We start from the raw sequence: 6,969 nt of genomic DNA on the forward strand, positions 1-6,969 counted from the left end.
CACACACCGGTCAGTAAGTCTCTCTCACACCGATCAGTAAGTCTCTTTCACACCGGTAAGTCAGTCTCTCTCACACCGGTCAGTCAGTCTCTCCTGTATCGGTCAGTCAGTCTCTCACACCGGTCAGTCAGTCTCTCACACACCGGTCAGTCAGTCTCTCACACACTGGTCAGTCAGTCTCTTTCACACCGGTAAGTCCGTCTCTTCTGTATCGGTCAGTCAGTCTCTCACACACCGGTCAGTCAGTCTCTGACACACTGGTCAGTCAGGCTCTCACACACCGGTCAGTCACACTTTCTCACACCGGTCAGTCAATCTCTCTCACACCGGTCAGTCTGTCTCTCTCACACCAGTCAGTCAGTCTCTCACACACTGGTCAGTCGGTCTCTCTCACACCGGTCAGTGAGTCTCTCTCACACCGGTCAGTGAGTCTCTCACACACCGGTCAGTGAGTCTCTCTCACACCGGTCAGTCAGTCTCTCACACACCGGTCGGTCAGTCTCTCACACACCGGTCGGTCAGTCTCTCTCACACCAGTCAGTCAGTCTCTCACACACCAGTAAGTCAGTCTTTCTCACACCGGTCAGTCAGTCTCAAACACCGGTCAGTCAGTCTCTTACACACCGGTCAGTCAGTCTCTCACACCGGTCAGTCAGTCCCTCTCACACCAGTCAGTCAGTCTCTCCTTTATCGGTCAGTCAGTCTCTCACACACCGACCCCAAGGAGCAAGTCTCGCCTGCTTTGACCACTATAATATCATCCTTTTCCATCTCTCTGTTCTGGAGCCGCTCCCAGCTTTGTTCCACCCTCCTGTGCTGCCACTGCCCCTTTAAGCAGCTGCAGGTTTTATCTGCAGCTCCACACCGGGAATTGCAGGGCCGCTGTGGCACCATTCAAAGAAGCGCATGGAGCTCTCCTGACCAATGCTCGAGAAAGCAGATGAACCAATCATTCATCTCAGTGCAGTTCATGGCATATTTCTGTCTTGCTTCTTTTAAACAACACAAACAGTGTTGTGAGATATGTCTGAGAGACGAGATAAGGTGTGATACAAGTCTTTCATTCCAGTGACTTTAAGATTGTTCTGCAGTTCTCCACCAGAAGAGGCCGCCATTTACTCATCTTCTATTTAACAGGCAGCCAGCACAGACTGAACAACTCACAATTGTTTAATTAATAATTAAAAAGGCTAATTGAATGTTGGCCTTTATCTCAAGCAGGCTGGAATACAAAGAGTTGGAAATTATACTCCAGTTGTGTGAAGCACTGGTTAGACCCCATTTCGAGTTCTGGGCACTGCATCTCAGGAAGGATATATTGGGCCTGGAGGGGCTGCAGTACAGATTCACCAGAGTGATACCGGGGCTAAAAGGGTTAAATTATGAGAACAGGTTGCATAGACTAGGCTAGTATTCACTTGAGTATAGATTAAGAGGCTATCTAATTTAGATGTTTAAGATAATTAAAGGAGTTGATAGGTCGATAGAGAAACTATTGCCTCTGGTGGGCGTATTCCAGAACAAGGGGATCTAACCTTAAAATTAGAGCCAGGCCATTCAGGAGTGATATCAGGAAGCACTTCTTCACACAAAGGGTCGTGGGAATCTGGAACTCCCTCCCACAAAAGGCTGTGGATGCTGGGGGTCAATTGAATATTTCAAAACTGAGACGAATAGATTTTTGTTAGGTAAGGGTATTAATGGTTATGGAACCAAAGCGGGTAAATGGAGTTAAGATACAGGTCAGCCACAATCTAACTGAATGGCGGAACAGCCTCGAGGGCTGAATGGCCTACTCAAGTTCCTTTCTTTCTCTGTTCAGTCCAAAAACATGACCAGGTTTAAATACACACAGATACTGTGATCAGCCAGTGGGTTACATCACTGACTGTCAATTTTGACTGCATTTATATAGTGCTTTTAGTGTAATAAATTGTAGGGAACTTTCACAGGACACACAGTGAGCAGTATTGGACGAGTTAGAGAGCTTTCCAGACACAGGGTGGCAATACTATAATATACACAGTGACTGCTATTCTCCATAATTTACACAGGGGCAGCTGTTCTATAATATACACAGGGGCTGCTATTGTCATTTGTGTATTTGCGGAGGGTGTATGTGTAAATGGGGGAGGTTTGTGTGTATATGGTGAATGTGTTGTGTATATGGGGACGGTGTGTCTGTATAAGGGGAGGGTGTTTGTGTGAATGGAGATGGTGTGTGTGTATATGGGGAAGGTGTATGTGTATTAGGGGAGGTTGTTTGTGTATATGGGGAAGGTGTGTGTGGAAATGGTGTGTGTGTATTAGGGGAGGGTGTTTGTGTATATGGGGAAGGTGTGTGTGGAAATGGGGTGTGTGTGTGTGTGTGTGTGTGTGTCTATGGGGAGGGGTGTGTGTGAATGGAGATGGTGTGTGTGTATATGGGGAAGGTGTGTGTGTATATGGTGTGTGTGTATTAGGGGAGGGTGTTTGTGTATATGGGGAAGGTGTGTGTGGAAATGGGGTGTGTGTGTCTATGGGGAGGGGTGTGTGTGTGCATATGAGGACGTATGTGTGGAAATGGGGAAGATGTGTGTATATGGGCAGGGTGTGTGTGTATATGGGACCCAAGAGCGGAGGGAAGGTGCAGCATTGGCCAACAGCGAGGTCGGGAGGCCTACACTGCGTTCTATGAAACCCAGGAAGAGAGGACAGTAGGAGTATATGTGTGTGTGTGTACTCGGCCCATGCAGCAGATTCTGGTCTCCACTCGTCTTGGATCCCCTCGCCATTGGACCAAGACCTAACAGAATGTAGGTACTGCAGGAAATTTAATGGCCAGTGTAATAATAAAAGTGTTTAGTAATGATAAAATTGATTCTGTATATATAAATATATATATATATAATGTTAAAAGTGTAGATTATACGGAAAGGCTGCAGTGTTAAAAGAAACAAAATGGATGACTGAGCCCAAGTTCACATCAGCATGGTTTTGAAACTCACCAATCTAGAAAAGATGTTAATTGGAAAGCCATTAACTGGCCCTCCAGACAGACACATGTATGAGGAGAAGCCAATCAGGAACGGCCCTGGAAATAATAGGCAATCCTGAGGCTTTCTGAGAAACAATGGCTGTAAGAGATATAAAAACTCAAGCCAAGGATTGCTCTGTCTCTTCACCTTAGCACACGGCAAAAGCAGGACCTCCCTTTACAGACAAAGAAGCTCGCCATGTGCTTTGCCAGATGGAAGTGACATATACCTTTATATACCTTTTTTTATTGTAACGTCATTGTATCTGTTGTAACTAAGTAGATCTGTAGGATAGCTGAGGACTGCTGTTTCTCTGATAGATGTGCATGTGTGTGTGTTTAATAAACTATTCCAAATTGTTTTAAACAATTGTTCTTGCTGTAAAAATTTAATGCCAAAGATTTAGAAATCTTACACAATTGGGGGCTTGTCCGGGATCTCACATGACAGCTTTTGATCATTCTTTTGAACAATTGGAAATCTGAGGCGTTGTGATTCTAACCTGTGTTGCGAAGTGTAAACTATAAACTTTTAAACGGATCGGAAGAAGTTACATCTGAAGGGGCAGTCGTCTCGATAGTTGGAACTGTTTAAGTGAGGACCCACCAGTAGTTAAGTTTAAAAGACACAGGATGAAGGAATTGGTCGTGTACAAAAAGCCAGCAAAAGATATACAGGCAGTCTATGAGGAGAAAGTATACGGATAGGGCTCTACAAAGGACATACAAGAATTAAAGGCACAGGCACCATACTTCCGTAAGGGCCAACATGCGTCCTTTGGGGAGCTCGTGGCATTTATCCAGGAGAAAGTAAATCAAGGAGAGCTAAGGCCAAAACAGGTAAACTCTTGGCATTACTGCGCTCGGAGAGATACGGAATTAATGAGGCAGGATGCAAAAGAGATTGAAAATTTAAGGAAAGAGATACAAAATTTAAAAGACCAAAAGGCAAAAGAGATAAGATTTAAAAGTTTTGCCAGTAAAAGAGGTTTGACTAAACGAAAAAGAGATTCAAAATATAAAAGAGCGAAAGGAAGAAAGCCTTCAACTTATTTAGCAGTTAAAGGAGGGAGAAATACAACATTTGAGACAAGAAATTGATCGATTAAACCACAGTATGAGGCAATTAGAAAGAGGGGCTGAACAGGCAGCTTCGTTGCCACAGCAACAAAGCCTTTCAAATTTAAATGCCACCGCAGCTGTCATTGAAGCGAATGAAAATAAATTAGAGTTAAAAATATATAAATTGGAAAACTTGGTGAGCCGGCAAGAGGTAGAAAGATGCTAGGGGGGTATTAAGGGAAGTCATTAAGGAGCCACATAGGGAGGCAGACCACTCCTGGTGCCAATTAGAAATAGCCAAGCTAAAAAGTAAGTTAGGGGAGCAGCACGCCCTGGCATCCGCAGTAACATGGGGAGCCATAACAGAATGGGACAAGGGGGAAGACAGATTGGGAAGAGGAAGGCAGTCCGTATAATCCCCAGGAGGGTGGTGGAGCATGGGATACCTTAGAGAGATGCGAGCCAACCGTAGCAGTAGTAACCACTTCCTTACAACGTAATGCGCATGGTCACATCACCAGTAACCATACCAACTCACAGCCCATATCTGGTGCTGACGCTATGGCGGGTAGTCATGAGTTGGGAGCCCATTAATGATTGGGACGACCCACTGGGAGTTAACAGGAGGTGGGGCAAATTTCAGGAGAAGTCACCCCGAGTTAGCAGAGGGAGACTTAACACAAGTCCTCCTCTTGGCCTGTTCCATTTCCCGAAAAGATAATCTGCCAGAAGCAGTCCTTAGGGATGCACTTAAAATTGGTGCAGTCGCCACAAAGGCACGGTGGGGAAGGGCCACAGTTTAAAGCCCTTCTGCCACGGTAAACCCAGGGGCAGGAATCAGTACAAACCCCCCCTCGGGCCGTACTTGTAATTTACTTTTTGTGTACATGGAGCACCATGATCTGTAAACACCTATGTAGTGCCATGTACAATGCAAGGTCTGTTGCGAAATGCTGAAAAGAAGAAAAAAAAATGTAAATGTACCGTCACCCATTCCGTGTACTGTATAGTGACACATGAAATGTAATTTGTTTGCATGTACTACAAGGTATCCCATATTGGACCGAATTGCACTTGAACTGGAAAACAAGGAAATGTAACAAACGGAACTGCCGTCAGCACCCAAATAATAGTGTATGGGATTGCTGACTGCAGCTAAAGGTATTGAAATGCCTTTGAATGTACTGTACAGATTTTTTTATGAATAAAGTATATTTTGAAATTAAAAAAAACAGTGGCCGATGTCGCCCATCACTTCGCTGGGTCTGTTCTCAACGGTAGTGCAGGAGTCCCCTGAGGCCATCTCACTCTCCAACAAGAGTGCTGGCTCTTTTCATGCAAAGGCACTCCCCATTGGCTCTCGGCCTTTTGGCTAAGATCAAGTGTAGTCTCGGTTGATTGGGCATTCATATGCAAATTGACTGATTGCAGAAACTGGTTTTTCCAGTTTTGCTGGCTCTGGCCTATTGGCTTGGGCCAAGCGGCTATTGGAGAGAAGAGGAAAATCTGCATGTCGACCGACCATTGGGCGGGCCCGGAGGCCCGCCAAGGTGCCGGACTGGCACCACAACAGATCGAAGGCTTCAGTCAAAATACACATCGAAAGGAGCAATCCGCAACCCGGATGGCGGCCAACCGAGCGGCGAACCAGGGCGTCCGAAACACCATCCGAGTGACGGTAAAGAAAGTGGATGGACAGACAACGATCAACCGGGACCTTTTCGTGAAGAAAATCCTGCTGGAAACATGTGGCATGAAAGTCGCCGACATCTTCGCCTTGCAGGACCTCCCGAAGAGAGGTTACTTTGATGTGACCTTCAGAACCGTCACCCTATGCCTGAAGTTCCTGAAGGAGGCGAGTGAACCGCTGCGTTCAGTGCTGACTTGGGAGCCACTGTTCACCCTCCCGTCGCAGAGAAGACGCACGATCACAGTGCAGATGTATAACCCCCACATCCTGGTCATTGATGTGCTGACTTTCCTCGCCAGGTATGTCGATGGGGCAGGAAACAGCAGCGACTTGAAAGACTTGCACGGGATTTGGACCAGCAAGCGCAGGTCACCATGAAGGTGGACGCCAGCGGAACCATCCTGCACCCCCCCCCTCCAGCTTCGCCATCGGAGGAAGTCGGGGCTACATGGTGTACGCTGGCCAACCCAACGTGTGCCGCACCTGCGGGAAGGCAGGCCATGTGGCGGCAAGCTGCAAAACTGTCATCTGCCAAAACTGCAAGAACGAAGGCCACCAGACAAAGGACTGTAAGGAGACCAAGTGCTGCAACCTCTGTGGTCTGGCTGGGCACCTTTACAAAAACTGCCCCAAACGCAGGCAGCAAAGAACATTGCACGAGAGGAGGAGGAAGCTGAGGAACACAATGCTCCAGAGGAGACCCACACCCTCTCCCCGACCAACACCCTGGGCAAAGAAGCAACCGCCCCCGTGGACTCGGAACAAGTCGGCGAGGAAGAGAAGCCTGCTACGGCGAGCTGCGAGACACCAGCAGCCAGCAGTGAAGCTCTCCCCCAGCGCACCGAGTCCAGGAACGAGGAGACAGCAGACGATGAAGCGGGATGGGAGACCGTCAAGAAAAGGGCCCGCAAGCGTCAGGAGAACAGGAGAGCAAGGGGCCCTGCGGAAACGACAGGGAAGAGGCGGCTAACAACCACGACAGACAGCAGCAACGGCAGCTCGTCTGATGAGGAAAGGCGAGAAAAAGCCCCGTACTACCGCCACCAAAACAAGAGGCAATACGCCAACCCACAGCCACAGGCGACCGAGAGCAGTGAAGCGACCAGCTCAGCCCCGCTCCAGGAACCCACGAGCAGCGACGCGCCCAGCGCACACGAGCTCCGGAACACCGGGAGCGAAGAAGCGACCAATGCAGACCAGC

At 47.8% G+C, this 6,969-nt stretch overlaps 1 pseudogene; it reads left to right on the forward strand.

Moving 5' to 3' along the window:
• The first annotated feature begins 5,430 nt into the window (after positions 1-5,430).
• On the forward strand, positions 5,431-5,564 carry LOC139280406 (U2 spliceosomal RNA; annotated as a pseudogene).
• The last annotated feature ends 1,405 nt before the right edge of the window (positions 5,565-6,969 follow it).

This window comes from Pristiophorus japonicus, chromosome 14 (assembly GCF_044704955.1).
Source record: "Pristiophorus japonicus isolate sPriJap1 chromosome 14, sPriJap1.hap1, whole genome shotgun sequence".
NCBI classification, from domain to species: Eukaryota; Metazoa; Chordata; class Chondrichthyes; family Pristiophoridae; genus Pristiophorus; species Pristiophorus japonicus.